This window comes from Xenopus laevis, chromosome 5L (genome assembly GCF_017654675.1).
Source record: "Xenopus laevis strain J_2021 chromosome 5L, Xenopus_laevis_v10.1, whole genome shotgun sequence".
NCBI lineage: Eukaryota > Metazoa > Chordata > Amphibia > Anura > Pipidae > Xenopus > Xenopus laevis.
The window spans coordinates 60,885,871-60,908,197 of NC_054379.1; the positions used below are offsets into that span (position 1 = coordinate 60,885,871).

At 42.7% G+C, this 22,327-nt stretch overlaps 1 long non-coding RNA gene across 1 annotated transcript; it reads right to left on the reverse strand.

The window, feature by feature from the left end:
- Positions 1-3,131: 3,131 nt before the first annotated feature.
- LOC108716748 lies at positions 3,132-19,430 on the reverse strand. Its single transcript, XR_005961250.1, has 3 exons — positions 10,236-19,430; positions 9,421-9,710; positions 3,132-3,544 (listed from the first exon to the last, which is right to left on the reverse strand). It is a non-coding gene; the product is annotated as an uncharacterized LOC108716748 (long non-coding RNA).
- Between the last annotated feature and the right edge of the window lie 2,897 nt (positions 19,431-22,327).

The following is a 22,327-nucleotide window of genomic DNA, read 5'->3' on the forward strand; positions in this document are numbered from 1 at the left end:
GACCTTGTGATTGGAGAGTTTACCATACGTATCTAAAATAACATGCAGATTAGGGAGAGATGTCATTGGTTGGGTTAGAGTAAGAAGTACATGGTCAGCAAACAACGATATTTTGTTTCGCCCTTATGAGTGATACCCATGATATTTTGGGAGTTCCTTATTGCGACAGCAAGGGGTTCTATCGAAAGTGCATAGATCAGGGGCAAAGGGGACACCCCGTCTAGTTCTATTAGAAATCTCAATGTAGAAGACAGGTAGCCCTCTATCCTAACTGCAGCCGATGGGCAAGAATATAAAGCAGATACAGTGTTCCGGAAGGGACCCCTAAACCCCATCATGTCCAAGACTTTGTTCATAAATGCCCAGTTCAGGCGATCAAAGGCCTTTTCCGCGTCTAACCCCAGGACCAGGAGGGGGGTCCTAGCCGAATTAGCCAAATCTATGAGATCAATAGTTTTCCTGGTACTATCCCCTGCTTGCCTGCCCATGATAAACCCCACCTGGTCCTGGTTAATTAGCAATGGCATTAGTAGCATTAGGCGGTTTGCGAGAATTTTGCTGAAGATTTTTATATCTGTGTTCAACAATGTTATAGGGCGATAGTTTTTACAGGATTGGGGGTCCTTTCCTTCCTTAGGGAGAAGAGAAATATGGGAGTAGAGCATAGACGGTGGTGGTCTAGAGCCTTTCAGGATCTCATTAAAGACCTGTAGCAATTGGGGGCCTAGAGGTTCCTGAAAGGTTTTGTAGTACAGGGTAGGTCAAACCGTCAGGGCCAGGGAATTTTTTCGTTGGGGCTAATTTAAGGGTTTCCACTAATTCTTCCATTGTGATGGGTTCATTTAATCGATCATTTTCCTCAGTAGTTAGAGTGGGCAATTTGGAGGGTGATAGCATATCCTGTATATGTCTCCCCAAGTCTCTATCTATTCTCGATGGCAGAGGCGGCAAATTATATAGGGAATTGTCGTAGCTATAGAATTTGCTCTCTGGTGTGAACTAAGTGGCCTTGCTTTGTGCGGATCGCTAATATAGCCTTTTGCACTTTCTGATCCCGAAGCTTTCGTGCCAAGAGTGTGTGGGCCTTATTGCCATATTCGTAATATCGCTGTCGTGTATAAGAAATGGCTTTTTCTGCTTGTGTAATAGCTAAATCTCTGAGTTGGGCTCTTAGTGAGGTTATGCGTGCTAGTGTGGGGATAGAGGGTTTGCGATTGTATCTCCTCTCCATAATTTTAAGCTGCTGTACTATTTGTAGTCTATGATGTGTCGCAGATTTTTTGAGGTTGGATGCTATGGCAATTAATTCCCCCCTCACCCACGCTTTGTGGGCTTCCCAGACTGTGAACGGGGAGGGGACTGATTCCTTATTTCTCTGAAAATATTCCATAAGACCTGTTGTCAGTTGGGACGTAACAGTCAAGTGGGCTAGTAGGGTTTCATTAAGTCGCCATTGGAATGGTTTCCGTGAAAGTGGCAAGATGTCAAGAACCATTTCGACAGGGACATGGTCCGACCAGGTGATCGGATGTATAGTAGAGCTTTTTAGAGATACTAGGGCGTCATGGTTAAGTAAAAAATAATCTAGTCGCTGTTGAGAGCCGTGGGGGTGAGAGGCAAAGGTGTAAGTCTTTTCCGTAGGATGGCAAATTCACCATGCTTCGTATAAGCAGTGAGAGCGTACGAATTGTCTAAATTGTTTGAAGCACCTTTCCCTCTCATCTCCCACCGGCCTCCCCGAGCGATCCATCATCGGAGAGAAAAGTAGGTTATAGTCTCCTCCAATGATTGACAGTGTATTAGGCAAAACTGATATTTTCTTGAGAGTAGCATTTAGGAAAGATATCTGCTTTTTATTAGGGGTATAGATGCAGGACAAAACAACTTTCCGATTGTTAAGTTGGCCTTCCAGAATTACATTCCTTTCGGATCTACCTGTGTCCTTGTAACTTGTAGTGGAAGATTTTTGTGAATCAGGATTGCCACGCCCGCCCTCTTAACCGGGGCTGAGGCCAGAAAAACCGTTGGGTAGTGAATGGAGTGCAACCTAGGGGAGAAATGGGTCTCCTGAATCATTAATATGTCGGCTTTGAGTTTGCGCGCCTCCCTAAAAAGCAGATATCTTTTCAAAGTACTATTCAAACCCTTTGCATTTAAAGTAACTACCTTAGCCATAACCCTGGGAAATAAAACGCTTGCAGAAAATACAACATATCTTAGACAATTTGCATGGGGCCCCCGAGCTTGGATCAAAAACAATAGGTTGCCAGAATTATTTTTTCTTTGGAGGTATAGTAATGCAGCCTCAGAATAACATCCCGAGGTTGCTCGGGCTGCTGGGGCCTGCTAGTTAGGGCCCAATGCGCTCTGTCTAGGTGCCTATCCTCCAGTGGGAGGTTAGGGACCAGAGATTGGAAGAGGGCTATTAGGTACTCACTCAGTTTTGGGCTGCCCTACGCCTTCCGGAATCCCCCTGATTCTGAGATTTTGTCTCCGATCCCTTTTTTCAGCATCCTCCTGCTGGTATTGGAGGTGTTGAATCTCTTGCCTTAAAGACTTATTGTCCTCCTCCAAGTAGGAAATGTGTAGCGTAATGTCCTCTGTTGCGTACTCTAGATGCTCCGTTCAGTCATCTATGTTCCGAATCCGGTCCCATAGCTCCTTTGTGGCGTCTGCAATGGAGTCTCGAATTGTGACCTTGAGCCTCTCGTGCAATTGTGCCAGCTGTGCTCCTAAAACTTCCGCTGGGACCGGGGTCTGCTGAGGCATGCCTTCCCGCTGTGGCATAGGCCCTTGTGCGGTTGGTGTCATGGCGGCCTCGGGCTCGCCGGCCATGCGGTTAGGAGTGGCCTTCACCGTGTAACGGTCCATGGAGTCCTTCTGCTGCAGATTTTGGCGCCTGCTCATGTCCAGCCAAGTATTAACTGCTTGCAGGAGTCCCCGGAGAAGTTCTTGTGAAGCTTTTGTTGGCTAATAGCAGGGAGAACTGTTAGAGTGGTGCGGAGCTAACACCTTAAGCGGCCATCTTGGATGCGTGCGCGCATGCGCCCCTTAGGAGGTGATTTTAACCTGACATTAAACCCATCAACAGATTCTTCCTCAAGTAAAAGTAACATATCTCATAATGGCCTTAAGGATCTGAAACAACTTTCAAGAGACTTACACCTAGTAGATATATGGAAGGTAATAAACCCCTCAGAAAGAGACTTCACACATTTTCCCAAAACACAATGTTTATTCAAATTGATTTTATTTTTGTATAACAGCATTGGCTTTATTTATTTTCCCAGGCTGAAATCAGAACATCCTTCATTTCAGACCACTCCCCAATAACAACAACATTTAAAATCCCACAAACATCAAAACAGGAGTCCAACTGACATTTAATGACTTTTTATTATACTCTGAGGATAGAAGAAGGGAGATCCAGGGCTGGGTTAAAGAAACAGTTCAGCTAAACAGGTCTACAGAGATTTCCCCCGCCTCCTTGTGGGAGACATTAAAATGCATGCTTAGGGGTAACTTGATAGCAATGGGTAGCAACCTAAAAAAAAAGAAAAGAAAAAAGAAATTAGCAATCTACTTAAAGATATAGCATTATTAGCACAAAGCTTCACTGATGATGTCTTAGATACTTTGGACAGTAAAAGGCTGCAATTAAAATCAATACTAGACACTAAGGTGCATAGAGCATACTTATGCTGCAAACAAAAGTATTATGAACTTAACGATAAATGCACAAAGCATTTTGCAGGAATACTTAAGAAACTCCAGCCCCAAACGCATATTATGTCAATTAAAGATAAAAATAATTTAATACGGGGGCGCATGCGCGGCTTAGAGTGAGGAGGACGCAAATTCGCCGAGCTCCGTGACCTCGCGGTGTTAAAGCTGGTTTATTAGCTGCAATAAAGCTTTCAACAGCACCGGAGACCAGAGCAGTGGTGGCAGAACACAATGGGGCGAAAGAAAACTAAAGAAGGGGCAGGTACGATGTCTCCTTACATAAATAAATACTCCAGCTTGTCCTCTCAGCGTGCGCAACAAGATGGCGCCGAGCAAGAAGGCCTACCATGGCATTCACTTACCCCACACTCTCCTTCTACCTCAGCCATGACAGGCTCACGGAGCCCAAGTCCACAGCATGTAACCACTCAGGACTTAATGAATACGCTCCCAGACACTCTCCCAGTAACGGAAGAGATTTTGTTGCAGCATCTGAACAGCTTAAAAGACTCCCTTATCCATACAATAGCTGACACTGTAGCCCAAGCGCTCACCACAGTAAAAGCTGACATTGTTCAGCTAGGAAATCGTGCAGACAAAGTTGAGAATACTGTGGATGAAATGATAGACTCATATAATACTTTGACTGAAGAACATACTGCCCTGCAATCAGAGTGTGCTCAACTAAAACTGCTTTGCGAAGACCTAGAGAATCGTAATCGCAGAAATAACCTACGCATCAGGGGCATACCGGACGCAGTCAAGCAATCTGATCTTAAGGCCTATCTGCGTAATTTCTTTACTACATTGGTGCCAGACCACCCTTCTTATTTATGGCGCATGGACAGAGCCCATAGGGCTTTAGGGGCCAGACCACCAGATGCCAAGCTGCCAAAAGATGTTATTTTATGTCTCCATTTTTTTGAGAGCAAGGACTTGATCATCCAAACGACTAGGAATCATCAGTCTATCATACACCAGGGAGCGATTCTACAAGTCTTTAATGATGTGTCAGCTATTACTCTAGCGAAGAGGATAACCTTGAAACCGCTCACCCAACAGCTAAGGGACAATAATATCCCTTATAGGTGGGGATATCCTTTCAAATTGATTGCTGTCAAAAATGGCAGAACATATGTTCTACAGGATGTTTCGCAATCTAAACAATTTTTATTGGCCCTGGAACTACCACTTATGGAGATACCTGCTCAACAGCCAAGAAGACTGACTCCCGGCAGGATGCAACCCTTGTGGGATAAAGCTCCAATAGCACATCGACAAAGGTTCACCAACGAAGGAATGGGGCAACCCCTCCCGCAGAGAGACAGAGATAGAGCTACAACTACTTCGAGGGACCCCCAGATGTGAGATGTCGCTGCTGACATATAAGTTTCTCATCACACTGCTGAGACGGACTCGGCGAAAATTCGGATTCACTTGCAAGACATACATTGTCACTTTGCGTGCTCCGACGACTGATCCGGGCACACACCCCGAGAAAGATTCTGAGGACTATTCACCAACTTCCTCAGTTATATCTAACTTTTGGTGTACAATTACTCAGTTACACCGAAGGACAATAACTAGTGGATCGGGACTCATACCGTGGCCAGTTGGTTTACCAGGTAAATGAGTACGCAAATTTTCCACGCATCCTTCATGTTCCAATTTTTTTGGTTATTTACAAATGTTACATTACAAATGTTTGGTAATGTTTTTAGTTTAACATTATGGTTTGATTTTTATTTGTTGTTCAAAATGTGGTACTTAACTATGTGCAGCTGGGCCCAGTTTCATCTAGTATTAGAGAGCATGACAGATCCAGCATTACAATACATCCAGCGTCCATTTTTAGTGGATGTCAAGAGAGTGCGGAGTGTAATTTGTAATGGCTAATTTTGTGTCCCTGAATCTAAAGGGTGCAAACTCCCCCCAGAAGAGAAAATTGATATTTAAAGAATTACAAAATGTAAAAGCTGATGTCGCCTTTCTTCAAGAGACGCATCATAAAAAAAACGAGATTTGGAGGTTGAAGCATACTAAATATTCCAAATGCTATTTCTCTTCCAACCCTTTAAAAAAGGCGGGAGTGGCCATCCTGTTCAGTAACAAAATTAATTTCTCCCTTGAACATAAAGAGGTGGACACAGAAGGTCACTATTTATTGTTACATGGTGTTTTGGAAGGGATTCGAATTGTACTCCTTAACGTATATGCACTGAATAGGGGTCAGATTCGATTTTTAAATAAACTGAGAGCGAAATTAAAGAAACACCCAGGGAACCCTATAGTCTTAGGGGGTGACTTTAATTTAGCACTTTCTCAAATGCATGATGTACTGAGAGTCAAAACAATGGCACCCCAGAGGGAATTGGAGATCTCCTCGCAAAACTTTCGCCAATTAATACGGACTTTGCCAGTTTTGGATATTTGGAGGATTAAACATCCTAGACAGAAGCAATTTACTTTCTACTCCCATCCCCATAGCACGCATAGCCGAATAGATTACATACTAATCTCGCCCCAATTGAGCCATCCCGATTTTAAAGCAGAAATAGGGCAAATCACCTGGTCAGACCATGCTCCGATAATGGTTAAGATAAATTTAGAACACCTCCATAGGTCAAAATCGTGTCAATGGAGGCTGAATGAATCATTGCTTACCTCGTCTGAGCATATTAAATTGCTTGAGACTAAATTAGAAGAATTTTTTAAAATTAATCTGGGTTCGGTACAACATTTCTCCACTGTTTGGGAAGCGCACAAGGCCTTTATTCGAGGCAAACTGATAACTTTGGCTAGTCAATTGAAACGTAACAAACAAGCCACATTGAAAGCCCTTCAAAGCTCCCTACAGGCCTTGGAACAACAGTTTTCCAGCAGACCCACAACGCAACAGTTAGCCAGAGTTAAAATTAAAGATGCACAAACTCACGAGGCAGAAAAATCAATACAATGGTCCAGGCAAAGGTACTATGAATTTGGTAATAGAGCACACACCATGTTGGCCAACAAATTAAGGGATCGTAAAATACTCCAGAGACTATTGATAATTAGATGGTGAGATTGAATAGAATCTAATCCTAATACTATTCTGGATTGTTTTAGAAGCTACTATGAAAAATTGTACAATTTACCCACCCCAAATAAGAATTTGACACAACATCAGCAGGCCCTATAAAATTCTTTGCAACAATCCGGACTTCCCACTCTCACTAAAACTGACTCAGACATGCTCAATGCCCAGGTAACAGTGGAGGAATTGACCTCGATGTTAAAAGATCTCCCAGCCAAAAAGTCGCCAGGACCAGATGGCCTAACATATAAGTACTATAAATGCTTCCCTAAGCAACTATACAGTAGGATGTGTGACTTGTATAACGGGTATTTACAAGGTAGCCCCATACATAGGGATACCCTGAGATCATTTATAACTGTAATCCCAAAGGAAGGACGGGACCATACTAAATGTTCTAGCTACAGGCCGATATCTCTCCTGAATGCAGATTTAAAAATAATTTACCAAACTCTTGGCAAATAGATTAAACGAGATTCTGCCTATCTTAATTCATAAGGACCAAGTAGGTTTTGTACGATTCAGGCAGTCAGGAGATAATACCCGTAGAGTTATTGATCTGATAGATATACTTAATACAGAGAGGAAGGGGGCTCTAGTACTAAGTGTCGATGCAGAGAAGGTGTTCGACCGTCTCAACTGGGAATTTATGTTTGCCAGCCTAGGGGTGATGGGCTTTTCTGGGTCATTTATCACTTCTCTTAAAGGGTTATATTCAAACCCAGTGGCTCAAGTGAAGTCAGCAGGCTTACACTCTACCACTTTCCAGATTCATAATGGAACGAGGCAGGGTTGCGCCTCTTGTTTGTGCTAAGCATAGAGCCCTTAGCTAATAGAATAAGACTTTGTCCGGACATAAAGGGAGTTTCTGTGAAGGGACAGTCGTTTAAAATCTGCCTCTATGCCGATGATGTGCTTTTTACCCTAACCCAACCTCTTACCTCTCTTCCCAATCTGCACCAGGAACTGAATTTATATGGAATGTATTCTGAGTATAAACTTAATAACGATAAGACAGATGTATTGCCAATAAATATGCCCCTAGCTACTCTGAAGCTGTTGAAATTGAATTTCGACTATAAAAAAACATGTAGCCTCAAGTACTTGGGCATTTTGATCACTACCAATTATCATTCACTATATAAAGCAAATTTTGAAGCACTATGGAAATCCATGGCAAAAGATATACAAAATTGGGGATTGCCCCAATTGGTTTGGCAGGATTGCCACCTTAAAATGACTATCTTGCCCCGATTGTTATATTATTTTGAAACCCTCCCAGTGGCAGTACCTAGGTCAGCCCTACAGCACTTTCAAAATCTATGCTATAGATATATCTGGGTAGGCAAGAGACAGAGAATACGTAGAACTATTCTACAGCGCCGAAGGACACAAGGAGGTCTAGATGTCCCAGACTTTTACGCATACTACCTGGCTGCGCAGGTTAGGCAAGCCATACAGTGGTCCTTTAAATTTGCATATACCAAGTGGATGGAAATAGAGAAGCTAGCTCTTGCCCCTATACATCCGAGGACATTGCTTTGGACCAAACAGACTGTCAAACTGGGGAAATTAGCCCCCCGGACTATACTATTCACAAAACAAATTTGGTCTAAATGCAAAAACAAACTAGTCCCAGCGGATAAGGCAAGTTTCCTTACCCCCTTTCTTTTCCATGACGCTTTTCCCTTATGGTTGGAGAAGCACTTTGTTCAGCTTTGGCAACATACGGTAGCATATCATCTTGTCCATCTATTTGATATGCGAACCAAGAATTTTTTAGACAAGCAACAACTGATAGACAGGTATGAGCTATGTGAGCTTCAATTGAGGCATTATGTGAAATCGATATGTGGGACAATGAAACTTCCTGAGCTGACCCTATGCGTTTATGTATTAAAGCAGGGGAGAGGAAGGGTCATATATCCTTCATATATAAGGAACTAGTGGCACATGATGTGGATGGTCACCCCCACTCATACATGCAGCAATGGGAGAGAGATTTGGGGACTCCTCTTACAATAGATCAGTGGGAATGCATTTGGATTAATGCCACTAAGACCTCTATCTGTACGACTATTAAAGAAAATATTTATAAGGTTCTGTTTAGGTGGTATCATACCCCAGCCCTATTGCATAGACTTTTTCCTGCTGTTATACCGAGCTGTTGGAGATGTGGTACCATACCAGCAACACTCTTTCATATGTTCTGGACATGCCCCCAAGTAACTATTCTGTGGTCCACGGTACAAGTCTTGGTGAAAAAAGCTACTTGTTTGGTACTTCCGAGTGACCCTTTGACTCATTTATTAGGCCACCCAGTTCTGGAAGTAGGGAAAAGGACACGGAAGGTGTTAAACTGTATATTTACTGCGGCAAGGTGTTTGATAGCAGCACGGTGGAAGGACCCTTCACCGCCATCTTTTTGGGACCTAATTAATAGAATCAAGCATGTGAGACGTATGGAACACCTCACTGCCATATTACATAGCACCTCGCTAGCAGCAGAGGAAGACTGGTTCATGTGGAACTCCTATTACAAGGAGTTGCATGGCGAGGGTAAATAGTGAAACAGGGACTGGGTACATTGGTAATAATTTCCCTTTTTTCTTACTTACCTCGCATCTGGTAAAGTTGCCACATCATGAAGCCAAAAGTGGAAATATTGGGAGGCTATACCGGTTCCCTGGGGCGAACTGGAGCGCATTGTACCACATGATGTTTTTTTCTTTTTCCTTTTTTTAGGTGTTAATTTTTAAATTTTTTATTATTTATTTAATTTCTTATGTCTATTCTATGTTTATCACAAATACTGTCGGTCCATATTCTGGTATATATTGTATGATAATGCTGTGCACTCCCCAAAATGGATATGTACCAATGTATTTCTTCTTTTTCTTTATGTGATCTTTAATAAAAAAACAGTTGATAAAAAAAAATAATTTAATACAACATAACATGAAGGGCATAGCAGAAGCTTTTCAGAATTATTACCAGTCTTTATATTTATTTATAATTGAAGTCCTCCCCCCCCTCAGCTGAACTTATGGAGGAGACAGATAACTTTATAGCACAGGCAGGAATACCGAAAATAACTCCTGAACAAACCCTTCTACTGGATGCTCCATTTACAGTACTTTCAAGAATGCATTATGTCCCTAAAGAACGAGAAAAGCCCAGGATCAGGCGTTTATACAGCTTCCTTTTTATAAAACATTTAAAAAGGATCTGGTTCCACTTCTGTAAGAATATTACAATTGTATTTCTGAAATAAGCAGCTTTCAACCACAAGCGCAAGAAGCCCATATTACAATTATCACCAAACCAGGAAAAGACCCCCAACTATGCCCCAGTTATAGGCCCATATCCCTAATTAACATTGATATAAAAATGTATGCTAAAATTCTGGGAAATATAATAAAACAACACTTACCTTATCTGATCCATCCAGACCAAGCGGGTTTTGTTCCCTGGAAGAGAAGGAAAAGATAATACTACCTGATCCGACATGTACAAGACAAAGGTATTCCCACCATTCCTCACCACAGACGCCGAAAAGGCCTTTGACAGGGTGTCCTGGTCGTATCTGGATAGGACGTTAAAAGGTTTTGGTGTAGGAGAAAAAATCAGAGGATTATGGCACTATATAACAACCCGACTGCAAGAATAAAAATAAATGGTACTCTCTCCCCAAGAGTTAGGATACTAAACGGGACCAGACAGGGGTACCCTTTATCCCCAATTCTCTTCGTCCTAGTTATGGAGACCCTTCTAGATCATATTAGAAACAACCCCAATGTATCAGGCCCCTTAGTGGCTGGGACAGAATACAAATGTGCAACCTTTGTTGATGGCTTACTGATGTGTGTCAACAAACCCACTATATCTTTACCAAACATACTTGATCTAATGAAAATATTTGGAAAATTATCAAGTTTTACAGTAAACCTTTCAAAATCTTAAATTCTAAACATCAATATTGCAGAAACCTCAGCCAGAACACTAAGACAAAGCTTTTCATTCAAATGGGCCAACCCAAGTATCAAATACCTATTTGTCAGCATCCAAGCTAACCTTGGGAAAACATATAAGGATAACTATCTCCCACTACTGAATTCACTTCAAAAACTACTAGAGAAGTGGGGAAAGTTACAGCTCTCGTGGTTGGGTAGAGTCCAGGCCATCAAAATGAACAACTGAAGTCTGTAGATTTTACTTGATGGCAAGGGGAATAGGTGAAACTGTAACAATAATATAAATATATATAAATAATAGAATAAATGGATTGCAATGAACAATGCAATATAAACATATATGAGTACAAACTGCAATGTAAAGCACATATGTTGTCACAAATGTCCCTGGAAGTGCTGGCAGCTGTGGAAGTGATTTGGTGCAACTTTGAGTCTATTTGCTTACCAGCAATGCTACAATTAGGAGGGGGTGGAAACGGTGTGCTTATTCCACACCATGAGTTGTAAAATTGAATCTTGGCTCCCACAAGGCATTGAACTAGGTCACGTGGTGGAAGTACAGCAACCCAATTAGTTCAAATGCAATTCTGCCATAAGCCTTATGGAGGTGCAGAATAAATACAGGAAGTGGCCTTGCGTAGTTACAACAAGCATCCAGCGGAGGGAGTTCGTCAAAGATGAATAATGAAATGTAGCAGCATGATGACAGCTTATGCTGGAGACATGACACTTCTGGTATCTATAGATGCCACCACTTTATTCTTCAGGAGATAAGTAAAGTCAGTTCAGAAACTGGAAAAATTTTGTTTTCCCTTGTTTGGAGGTTTTGGCCTAGACTTTGCGGACTCTTCCATCGTCCCTTGGAAATGTTTTGGTGACAAGACCTAAGGGCCATTCATTTCTCTGTGATTGACAGTCTTTCACGAGAACAACATCACCAGATTTGAGGTTTGGTTTTGTAGTTTGCCATTTGTTTTGTGGTTGCAAAGTGGAGATATATTGCTTTCTCCATCTGTCCGAGAAGGTGTTTGCAAGATCGCCTCCTACTCTCAATAGGCCAGTTTGGTCAAGGAATGGGTAAGGCTTCCTCAAAGGACTGTCTTTAGGGACAAGTTTGTTTTTTTGTGATGCAATTGATCTCTCTAGGATAGACTTCATATTGCACAGTGCGGATGATGACTTTTTTGATTGCTGAAGTTCTGCCACTATGTAGGCATTCTTACAGTGATGCCATCCTTTGCAAGTACTTACATCTTTCGACGAAATATGTTTAAAAGAGTGAGCTATGTCGGCTAGACAGGTGATAGCTCTAACAAGTGATTTCCAAGTTGAGAACTTTTTAAATCTGCTGGATTTGAGTTGGTTATCAGCAGTCACGTTGACACTTGAGGACGAATTTCAGCATCTGAATTAGCATCCACTAGCTCGAATGCTTCAGTCTCAGAAACAGTTTGTTCTGTTATATGCAAAAAGGCAGGTCCTGTGAGCCAAGTTGTGTCTTTGAGCTGACTTGCAGCAACAGCTCTGGTTGCGTGGTCTGCAGGGTTGTAGGCCATGGGTACATAGTGCCACTGTTCTGGACATGTAGCTCTCCTGATTCTGAGTACTCTGACATAAACATAAAACCGACTGGTTTCATTATAGATATAACCCAAGACTACCTTTCCTGGCCTAGTTATGATAAGCTCAGCTAGCTCTACAGCTAGAACCACAGCACATAGTTCTAGTCTGGTTATAGTGTGTTCAGGAATTGGTGCCAGTTTTGCCTTGCCCATAACAAACCCATTGTGACATTGTCCATAGATATCCACAGTCTTAAGGTATGCAACGGCAGCTATGGCTTTGACAGAAGCATCAGAAATACCACAGAAGCCCAAGGATCAGTTGCACTGGTAAAGGGTCAGCCCCTAAGTCTAGGTCTCTTAGATCATTTGAATGGTCTTGGGAAGAGAAGGCTTCCATCACTGCTTTTCTGTTAGAAGCTATTTGTGAAGCCTGAGGTTGGATCAGGCAAGTGCTTCCTGTGCCCTTTTGAGAATACGGATTGCAGCTTCACTTGAGGGTAAGGATTTTAAGTAGTCATCCACATAGAAGTCTCTTTCTACCAATTGTGCGACATCTGACCCTTACTCTACCTCACATTCCTGAGCAGAGCTTCTGAGCCTGTAGATTTCGACTGCAGGTGAAGGACTGTTACCAAAGATGTGCACCCTCATGCAATACTCTGCGATGTCTTTAGAAGGATCATTATCTCTGAACCAAGAAAACCATGGAACATTTGTTGTGTGTCAGCAATAAAGTTTTTGCGGAAACAAAGGAGTACCCCCAAAAGTTTGTTGTTTAGGTCAGGGCCTGTTAGGAGAACATCGTTTAGGGAGACACCTGTAACGGTTGGCACCCTAAAGTCAGGACCGATGCCAAGCACCCTGGTCTCGGGCTCGTACTTCTGCCTGTGGCATCCGCCTTTGGCTTCGGGAGGAACCTTCAGCTACTCAGATGCGCCAGGTCTTAAAACAAGAGATGCAAGGCAAAGGGTTCTGACCAACCAAAGGGGCACAACGGTTTGCAAAGTCTTTGGGCAGAAGGTCACAGTACAAGACGTAGGACAGGATCATAGTCAAATCAGGCTGGGTCGGGGCAGGCAGAGTACGAATCGTGGAATCGTTGAAAAAGCACGATCCAAGTCATCGTAGAGTATTGCTATAGTTTTAAAGAAAGTCTCTAGGGAATAGTGGGCAGGATCAGGGGAGGGTAGCCTTAGGGCCCAAATTTGGGGATCACCCCTGTAACAGGGTCATTACAAACCTCACTTTTTACTCGCCAGTGGTGAAAGATTGAGGGAAGAAGCTGAGGTAGAGTTTGCATGCATCTTTAAACACAAAAAATTGGGTTCTATCCCCATTAAACTTCTCGGGGAAGACAATTTTAGGTTCATGGGTTTTAGGTACATTACCCAGCATGGAAGGAGAAGCCACAGGAGCGGCCACAGGAACTGAAGACTGTACAGAAGAATCCAGATGGTGGGTCACATTGTGAAAACCTTGCATAAGGTAATCTTGCCTCTGCTCATGTTCTTCCAGGCGCTGCAGTAGAGTGGTAAGTAGCGCTTCTGTGGTGGAAGGAGCAGCGGCAGCTTGACCTTCTTCGTCCATGGCCCGTTATAATGTAACAGTTGGCACCTTAAAGTCAGAACCGATGCCAAGCACCCTGGTCTCGTCCTTTGGCTTCGGGAGGAGCCCTCAGCTACTCAGATGCCGCCAGGTCTTAAAACAAGAAATGCAAGGCAAAGGGTTCTGACCAAGGGGCACAACGGTTTGCAAAGTCTTTGGGCAGAAGGTCATAGTACATGACTTAGGACAGGATCGTAGTCAAATCAAGCCGGGTCGGGGCAGGCAGAGAGCAAACGTAGTCAGACAGGCAAGGTTAAAACTGGGTGATCAATCAGAAGGGATTTAGCAGGATCGGAGTCAGACAACAGGCAAGGGTCGGATTACAGAGGTCAGGATCGTCGAATAACCAGGCAGGTGTCAAAACAGGAGCAAGATAAGATATACAGAATAGCACAATGCTAACAGCTCCAGGAACAAACTCCTATAATGGGCAATATGAAAATAGATTCTGTGGCTTTAAATACCTTTAAATTTCGCGCCACTGCGCGCTGACGTCATCACGCCAGCGCGCATGCACCAGTAAAACCAGGAAGAAGCGTGCTGCACGCGCCTAAGGGAGTGCTTGTGGCTTGGAGGAACCGAGGAGGCTGCAGGCTTCCCTGCAGACCTCCTTCCACTAGACCACCATGGTATGTTACAACACCTTGAACAACTCTACTCTGCCCTAGTTTCTTTGGGTGGTATACTCAGAATATTGTTAAGTACCAGCATTCCTCTGTGTCAGGATGGGTGGGAGCAACCTCTGCATGACTATTTTCAAATATATTTCCCATGAAGGAGAAGTGTTCTTTCATTTCAGGTTTTCTATTGGAAGTTATGTCTGAGAGAAGAGAAACGTTTAAGGGCTTCCTCTCTGTTGTTAGGCAGGAGTTGCCTCTGGGGCCTGAAGAGCAGAGGTGCGACCCAACTGTTTGTATCATTCTTAACTAGTCCTTGTTCCATTATTTCTAAGAAGAGTCTATCCTCAATAGACATTGCTACATGGTTATCCTCTCTTGTTCTCTGGAACACTGTGCACCCTAGATGATCTTGGTCACTGGCACAAGTGTGGTTGTCATCAGAAGTGTTTAAGGGTGTGTGTGCCAAGCTGGTGCTGTAAGATTTTTCCTTTATAAGGAACTGGTTGTGACATGGTGTACACTTCCCAGGCAAACAACTCCTATTACTGACCCTTCCGAGGTCTAACTTTTGTGCATAAGGTGCATTGTGAGGGCCATTTATCTGGCCTCTCACTTTGTGGACCTGTAGGATATCCCTCCCAAGGAAAAGCATTATCTGAGCCTTAGGGTCAAGTTCTGTGATTGAGTGGATTATGCGTTTCAAGTGTACATAGCTATGTCCGGTGTAGGGATTTCATATCTATTATCGGGGATCTGGTTGCATTCAATTATAGTTGGCACGGGTAGGCATACCTTTCTATCTATGGACTCTACTCGGTAGCCGGATGCCCTTCTACCTGCTGTCTCGACAACTCCTGCACGTTTTTAGAGAATAAGGAGTGCTTGGGCCCTTGAATGCTGGGCAGGCTAAAGATCTGTTGCTCTGGTCATCCAGGATTGCATAGCGCTTAATGCCTTTATCTGTTTGGCCTGTCGATACACTCTGACCAGGCAAATTTTGGAGCAGGATCTGCCATCCATGCTTCCTTTGCAGACTTTTGTGCATTGGGAAGTGACCTCTAGTATGTTTGTAGCAGTGTCACTTTCCTCCCCGCCATGCTCGCTAACACCCTTGGTGTAAGATACAATCCATGGGGCTTCCCCAGGGTGTAAAGCTATGTTGTGAATGTGCTGTCATATTCTGTGCCTTTTACACTGACCTTACAGTCCTAAATGAGCAGCACTTGTAGCAGATGTTGCTTTCCTAGGTAGGCTTTTTGGTCTTCTATGGACTTCTCTCTGAAGGCTCTGCATTTCAGAAGAGGGTGAGACTTTCGGTGTAAGGGACACTGCTTACCAGGCTCTTTGTTCCTTGTCTCCTCGAGAGTGGATTCTGCAGATCTGTGAAAGGAATCTATAAAGAATGCATTATTTTTGTGTACTGCTGCTTTGCGAGTATTAAGTACTGATAGGGTTGGCATATGATGGAGTGAAATCAAAACTGGGGTCATTTCTCATCTTAGCTTGCTGGTATACAAAGTCCATGAATACACTGAAGGGAGGAAATGTAACATTGTGCACCTCTTTGAATTTTGACCCATGTGCCATCCACCGCTCTTGTAAGTTGTAGGGTAATTTTTGCACTATGGGGTTAACACCCCTTGCTTTGTCAAGGGTTGCAAGTCCCGGTTCAGCTTTGGCTACCTGTAGTTCCATTAACAGGTCACTTAGTTCCCTAAGTTTTTGGTAACCTTTATTAGATATTTTAGGGAAGTCTTCAATTCTTTTGAAAAGTGCATTTTCTACTGCCTCTGCTGAGCCATAGCACTCGTTAAGACCAGTCTCTGGTCTTGGGCTTGGGCACTTGGCTGGTGTAGGTGCTGTAAGCAACATCACTTTGATCAGCATAGTCTCTTTGATGCAGTTGTGACTTGCTGCTGGTTTATAGAAGTGTAGAGCATCCTTGGTTCAGCCTGCTAGTCAAAACTTGGTTTAGTTCTTGTGTTAGAGATGAGTCTGTACCCTGCTTGGAGTGTTGGTGAACATACTCTGAGGCGGGCTGCAGTGGGTCTTGGGCCTCAATCTCCAGATCTGGTGCCTTGCTCTGTCTTTCACTGTCAGGGTATATGACTGTCTCTAAAGAGCTTCAGCTTCTGCTATGGTTGCTGCAGCTTCCCTCTCTATTGCCAGCCTTTCTAGGGATGCTTCTAGACATGCTCTCTCTACTTCTAAGCATGCTCTCTCTGTTTTGTCTCCATTTTCCTTTCTGCAAATGCAGCACGGGTCTATGCTGCTTCAGCTTTTGCATCGGCGATGGCAGCAGCATTAATAACAGATGAACATTGAGAGGAGCCCGAAACTTGGGATCTGGTCACTAATGACTAATGTCCCCTAATGTCTGTGACATTGGGACATTATGCTTTGCTGGGTAATTGACTTGCAGAAACAGGCTGTACAGTTGTATGCAGGTTACTGCACTGGCAAATGGCAGGTGTTTCCCTACATTTGTGTAGTTGCCTTTGCTGAGCCTATTTATTGCTCTTGCTGTGAAGCTACAGTTTGATCCACCCATGTGGCAGCCAATGTTTCACTGTTCTGTCCTCCCTACGTTTTAACCTGGGGCAGTGTGTAGTTCGACATGCAGCTAAACCTCCCCACACTCCAATAAAGAGACTGAGAAATGAAGTCTGTAGATTTTACTGGATGGCAAAGGGAATAAGTGAAACTGTAAGAAATAACAGAAAATAGAATAAATGGATTGCAATGAACAATGCAATATAAACATAAATGAGTACAGACTGCAATGTACAGCACATATATTGGCACAAATGTCCCTGGTAGTGCTGGCAGCTGTGGAGGTGATTTGGTGCAACTTTGAGTCTATTTGCTTACCAGCGAAGCTACCATGAGGAGGGAATGGAAACTGTGTGCTTCTTCCACACCATGAGTTGTAAAATGGAGTATTGGCTCCCACAAGGCATTGCACTAGGTCACATTGTGGAAGTACGGTACCCTAATAAGTTCAAATGCAATTCTGCCATAAGCCTTATGGAGGTGCAGAATAAATACAGGAAATGGCCTTGTGTAATTACAACAAGGGAGTTTGTCAAAGATTAATAATGAAATGTAGCAGCATGATGACAGCTTATGCTGGAGACATGACACTCTGCCTGTGTGTGTGCCATACTGTAACAATCTCGTTATCGGAAACCTTGCTTGGTGGTGGGTACACACTCAATGCACAGGGTAATCCTGCGGATTCCGGTGTTTACCGATGCCCTTTTGGGGCGGAAAACACAAGAAAGAGTGCATGACCACAACAAGTCCATAAACGAGGTACCAGCAAGGATGAAGAAGAGACATAGTCGAGAATCAGACAAGAGGTTCAAGGTGGGCGGCAATAATCGGAGTCAAAAGTCAGGTGGGAGTCAAAAAGGAATTTAGATCAAACGCTTAGGCAGGAACAGTAGAACTGGAACCAGCTTGGGCATATTCAAAATGGTGGAGGAGCCTTTTAAAGAAGATTTGGCACCAGAGATTCAAAACTAGCGTTCCATGATGACATCATGGTGCTCAGCGTGAAGACGATTGGTGTCGAACGCCGGCATCAAGGGAAGCCAAGCTCGGAAGTCTGTGCCTGCACACCCTAAACTGCAGAGAGACGCGCCGGGAGGTAAGGGAGGGAGCAGATCTCCCAGCACTTCTTAGATCTGTATAAGGCATCCGCCTTCGTATTTTTAAAACCAGGCCAAAAGTAAATTAGAAAGTTAAATTGGGAAAAGAACAAAGCCCAGAAGGCCTGATGAGGATTAAGCCTCCTGGCCGAAGAAATATATTCAAGGTTCTTGTGGTCCGTAAGAATGGTAATCGGTTCTTTAGCCCCCTCAAGCAGATGGCGCCACTCCTCCAAAGCAAGCTTAATGACCAGCAGTTCACGATTCCCCACATCACTGTTTCTCTCAGCAGGGGACAGTCTATGAGAAAAAATAGGCACAAGGATGAAGAGACCCTTGAAACCCTGTTTGTTGAGACAGAATGGCACTAACCCCTACCTCGGAAGCTTCAACCTCGAGAATAAATGGCCTGGCAGGATCTAGATGGCGAAGAATGGGAGCTGAGCTAAATAATTTTTTGAGGGTTGAAAAAGCCTCCTGTGCTTGAGGAGTCCAGGAATTCTTAAAAGGCTTTCTTTTGTGAGTGCCGTAATAGGAGCCACAGTCTGGGAAAAGTTATTTTTAAATTTCCGATAAAAATTGGCAAAACCTAAGAAATGTTGAATGGCCTTCAAGCCAATATGAATTGGCCAGTCTATGACAGCTGAGACCTTCACGGGAAGAAGAAATGATGTACCCCAAAAATGAAATTGTGGATTTGTGAAACTCACATTTTTCAAGCTTGGCATAAAGAGAATTCTCCTTCAACTTAGTTAAAACTTGTTTCACTAGAGAGATATGCTCAGACATTGAGGAGGAGTACACCAAAATATTGTACAGTTAAACTATAACACAAGTCTGCACATATTACATCATTGATGTATCAAACAATTTGGGTATTAGAGGCAAAGGATAACGATTCTTAATCGTTAATTTGTTCAAAGCATGATAGTCAATACAAGGTCAATACAGGGTCTAAGAGTACCATCTTTCTTTTGAACAAAAAATAAACCAGCTCCGGCTGGCGACGTAGACTTTCTGATGAAACCCTTCAACAGATTCTCAGAAATATACTCATGCATGGAGTACAGATAAAGGGCAAGTTCTTCCCCTAGGAGGAATGGAACCAGGAATCAGGTAAATTGGACAATCGAGGAACGATGTGGTCAGAGTTCTTATTTTCAAAAACCTCAGCGAAATCCTTGTAGGCAAGCGGAAGAAGAGGACTGGACGCTGGAAGCAATGTTCAACCTTGCGCAACCTAACGCGTTTCATGAGTCTCTCACTTCAGAGATTGTAAGAGACTCATGAAACGCGTTAGGTTGAAGAAGGTTGCATATTCCTTTTTTAAGTGTAAGTCTGGGTATATATGATCGTTAATAAAAGACAAACTGAATCCTCTGAGCTTTTCCTTCTTGTGTCTACCTGGAACAATTTCCAACCCACAGAACTTTGCGCAGTGTGACCCTCTGGAGGACCCGTAGTTACACAAGGCAACCAGGAAGCGAGCGCAACTGAGGGAGACGAGTGGAACAGTAGGCAGGGAACCACGTGCGTGAGTGCCTGACAGTTATATCTTAAACAGTCACATGCCTAACCGGAGGACCCTGTGAGTACAACCATTAGCAAGGCTTTATCAGCTTGATTTACGGTTCTGCACAAATCTCTCTTCTTTCTCTATATCTCTTGGAGGGACATAGAGGAGTATTGGAAGGTGGATCGCCCTTTAGAGATATAACGCATAAAGAGAATTTTAAGCTGGTGGGAGAGAGAAGGAAACCGGAGTGATTTGACTGTCTTTTAAAAGGAAGCACACACCTAATTATATTTCCTCTTTGGGACTTGGTATCCCTTTCTTTGGTGTTGCGCAACCAGTTGTAATTGCGCAAGGTGCAAGATTTTTTGCTATTTGAAAATTATTGTTAGGGGCCTCTTAGGTGTTTAATCATGTGCTGGGGGTGCTGTGTTATCCACAGGGGAGGAGAAGGCATATGTATTTAAGAGTATGTCTTAATATGACAACTGTGATACCCCGCAGTGAGCACCAACCATTTGGTTTTTTGGTGTGCTACCACAATTAATGTGGAAATGGTCTTGTGGTAGCATGGGTGTGGTTTAAAGTAAGTGTGGTTTAAAAACAGGGAGTGGCTTAACACTCGCTTCCAGTATCGGCCCTCTGTACCACAGAAGTTGAACAGCACTGTTCTAGTCCATTAAAGGGAGAAAGCCAAGAATGTCTTTTGACCCGTTTTTATCAGTAATAGGTATACACAAGCTCGGTATGTACTGTAGTTGTTAAATGCCAGATCTTCAATCCCAATCACACAAACTTCCTTGAAAGCTGGTTGTTTCTGAACTATAGATTAAAAGGTTTTGCGGATAAGGTGTGTTTTCTCAATTTGGATCTCCATACCTTAATTCTGCTAAAAAAAAAAACCACTTAAATATTAAATAAACCTAATAGTATTGTTTTGATAAAGATTAATTATATCTTAGTTGGGATAAAGAGCAAGGTATTGTTTTATTACAGAGAAAAAAAAGGAAAAATTTTTTTTAATTTTTTTTGATTATTTGATGAAAATAGTCTAGGGGAGATGGACCTACCATAATTTGGAGCATTCTCGATAACGGGTTTCCAGATAACGGATCCCCTACATGTACTATAGTTTTTTATTCCAAAATATTTATTTCCAATGAAAACAAGACCTTTTTTGTAGTCATTAAATACGCAAATATGAAGTATGTGTAAAAAATAAAAGTCAGAGGGACATAAAAAAAAGTAAATTTTATGGGGTTCTGGGTTTGTTGATTCTGAAGTACAGTCCCACCAAACGGGAAGAGGTGTGCCACATTCTCCACATCCCCAGCATATATTTGGAATGGTGTGGTGGCAAGCATGCAGTCTTTCTAGAGTCAAATTGCTCAAATACCATCTACAGTATACAGTATTTGCAACACCGTTTCTTTGTGGTTAAGTGATGTGGAATATTTAAGGAGGAAGAACGTATAGGGTATAGTAGTTCTGTATGACAATATTACTTTATAGGTATTTATCGCCAATGTAATTGTCACTTACAGTTTTGGATTTTGAAGGAGGAGTTTGTTTACCACAGGTATATTATTGCTTTTTCATTCGTATTTCATGGAGGCTCTCAGGATTGCAATTTATGATGCTGTATCTAGTGAACAATTCAGACATGTAAAGCATTGAGCACTTGACAGATCTTACAGGCATTTCCATATCAACCTACTTATACAAAGAATATTAGCAGAAAAAGAACAGCTAAAACAGGTTTGGACCTGGATAATTTATTCCAGAAACAGAAGTTCTGAACATTAGCTAACCTTAGCATGTCTCTGATAATGCTTTGTGTACCTGGAAGAAATGGATTGATGCTGAATCTTAAATGGGTGGTTCACCTGTATATTAACTTTTAGTATGTTAGAGAATGGAAAATTCTAAGCAGCATTTCAATAGGCCTTTATTTTTTCTTTTGTATAGTGTTTGAATTATTTGCCTTCCTCTTCAGACTCGTTCCAGTTTTCAAATGGGGGTCACTCAATTTGGACCCTTTTAACTAGATTGCTGAAATTGCAAACTGGAGAGTTGATGAATAAAAAGCTAAATAACCCAAAAACTACAAATAATAAAAAATTAAGACCAACTAAAAATTGTATCTTCATCATACTGAAAGTAAATTTAAAGGAGAAGGAAAGTTACAGAGGCATTTTATTGCCAATAGATTAGCTGCAATAGTGCAAGCTAGAATGCTATATTTATTCTGTAGAACATTTTACCATACCTGAGTAAACAGCTCTAGAAGCTCTCTGTTTGTTTAGGATAGGAGCTGCAGTATTAACATGGTGTGACATCACTTCCTGCCTGAGTCTCTCCCTGCTCTGGGCTCAGATTACAGTAGAGAAGGGAGGGGGGTGGGGAAGAGGCGCAAACTGAGCATGCTCTTGCCCAGGGCAATGAGGTTTAAGCCGAAGGCAGGAAGTCTGATACAGAAGCCCATGTGTACACAATAGAAGGAAAGAAATGCAGTGTTTCTTTTGACAGGGGACTCAGAGCAGCACTACTTTGGGGGTTTACTGGTATATTTAGATGGACCTTTCTGATAAGGCT